Here is a 2,419-nt window from a genome sequence, read left to right as displayed (position 1 = left end):
TTCTTCTCTTTTTTTCTTTGTTAATGAATAGATAGGAACTTTTTATTGTTTCAGTGTGGATCATATACAGATTTTTTTTTTAGTTCGTTATAAATTGTGTATCCCCCCCCCCTCTCTCTCTCTCTCTCTCTCTCTCTCTCTCTCTCTCTCTCTCTCTCTCTCTCTCTCTCTCTCTCTCTCTCTCTCTCTCTTTGTCTCTCACTCTGTTTATGTAATTATTCTTATAATATAAACTTTACATTTGTCTATATATTTTTTCTAAGTAATATTCTTTCAACGGACTTTGTGAATCATGTAATATAGACAGATATCAAACACATTAAAACGTCATGTATAAACTTTTTCCTATATTTCATCATTCAATGAAATTTCAAAAAATCTTCTAAAATGCACTGAAAGGTGTGTTAAAAGAGAATACGTCCAGAATCATAATTCTTCATACTGTCAAGATGTTATTTTATTATGCTAATTCTGTACACACTAAAGCGGTAATACAGAACCACGGTATTCCTTTTATATTTTTTAATTATTCATAGTACATAAAAAGGATTCAGCTTTCTGTACCTTTCAGACATCTGATTTCAAAAACAGTTTGTTATAACAACTCGTTATAACACTACAATATGTAAACACATAATGCATAAAACTTAAGAAAACTTATTTCATTGTCGCATTCTATGTAGGTACTTAGACAATAGACTTCAAAAGAGCACAGTTGCAGAAAACTTTTTTTTTTCTCCACTGCAAACTTATTCACAATTGCGAGTGAATTACTTTCTGCAACAGAACAAGAACACTCAGTGCAGAGTTCCCACGCACTTTTTACAAACACTCTTTCAGTATTATAAAGTGTCCGCCATTAGGCAAACCACAAGGCGGAGAGAGCGACCAAAACACAGTCTCATCACCAATCACTTTAGTCGTGACATCCCTGCTTGTTTGGATCCCACTTAACCTCAGCAAATTGCCCAGGTGATAGTACCATCTATTCGTCGAATTCAAAACGAGATAGTGGAGTCATAATCGCGCTGAAATTCTGCGTTTTGAACGGGAAATATACATCTCAAATCATAATTGTTTAATACCTTCCTTTGCGGGCGCTGGGAAATGGCCAGCATTTTGAACACCGTAGCAACTATTACTTATGTTGGTTTAGATAGGGGAAAAGTACAATCTTCTTACCGCCCTTTTAGTAAATCTAGATACAGGAATAGTTAAACCTGTTTCTGTCAGTGTCAAAGGGTAACGTAACTTTCTGGGGATTCGCAGATTATGTAAAACCCACTGTACAGATATCACATAGCTATTGGCAAATCAGTATCAACGTATGTCTGAAAAAGTGCAACATTATAAGAGTAACAGAATTAGGTTTTTAATAAGGGAAACGGAATACCCATTGCTAATAATCACGCCAATTTGATAGATAATCAAGACGTTTGCATATTTATTAAAAACTTATGTTAATCTCATTTTTTCATGAAAAGTATGTTACAAATTGATTTATTAGCATACAGGTGTAATAAAAAAAACGTTAAAATATAGACTGGAAGGAGACATGAAAGATGCAATAATGTATAATAAACGAGTGAGTAATCCTTTTCCTAAATCGCTATAAAACCATACGAAATGCTGTAAAGTGGCAAGGAAAGAGATAAGGAGAAAAATAAATAAATGCGAGCTAATCGATGAAATCTAAACCAAGTAGTGCTTATTATATCAAACCACGTCAGTTACGATTAAAAAGAGTTGAAAAGAGAGAGATAGAGTGATAGAGAGAGGGAGAGAGAGAGAGAGAGAGAGAGAGGAGAGAGAGAGAGAGAGAGAGAGAGAGAGAGGGAGAGGGAGAGGGAGAATAATGGTTTTGTGTATAGCCAACACAAAAGGAACACAGATAACAAAACAAAGTGTCGAAATAGCTCTGTAACCATACGTAATGAAGTATACTGAAGTGTATTTTGTACAATGTCCTGGTTACGTTGTAGAATTATATGTATTAAGGAGCGACTGCAGTGATACGATATAAAGAATATAACAAAATAAGGAAAAGATATATATATAAGCATTGAGAGAAACAGAGAGAGGCTGACATGATTAATTCCAGACACATTTTCGACGTCGTTGGAATATGTTAAAAAATACCACGAAAGCATCTCACATTTTACCGTAGTGTAAAACAACACAGTACATTTATATATTTCTTATAGTGTAACACATACAATTAGAGCTGTATAGAAGTCTTAAAATAATATCATTTGTGCTCTGTAGAACCGTCCATCCTATATTTCTCACACAGATTCGTTAATTAATGATCATAACTTCACTATAGCGCGCATTCTAGTCTCACCCACGAATGATGCAATGAACAGCTTTATAAAGCCACTAATATCTATTCCTCATCCACAAAACCTCATCCAAAGCA

At 34.4% G+C, this 2,419-nt stretch overlaps 1 protein-coding gene across 1 annotated transcript in view; it reads right to left on the bottom strand.

Annotated features, from left to right (window-relative positions):
• Nucleotides 1-439: 439 nt before the first annotated feature.
• Nucleotides 440-2,419, bottom strand: part of LOC119592959 (follistatin-like) — a gene marked incomplete in the record, with an annotated part of 123,850 nt that continues 121,870 nt past the window's right edge. The window contains 1 exon segment of the mRNA XM_037941878.1: nucleotides 440-2,419. This exon segment is cut by the window's right edge and continues 279 nt beyond it.

This window comes from Penaeus monodon, chromosome 1 (genome assembly GCF_015228065.2).
Source record: "Penaeus monodon isolate SGIC_2016 chromosome 1, NSTDA_Pmon_1, whole genome shotgun sequence".
In the NCBI taxonomy this organism is placed as follows: Eukaryota; Metazoa; Arthropoda; class Malacostraca; order Decapoda; family Penaeidae; genus Penaeus; species Penaeus monodon.
Note: the sequence above shows the minus strand (reverse complement) of the source record. Positions and strands in the feature narration are given on the sequence as shown.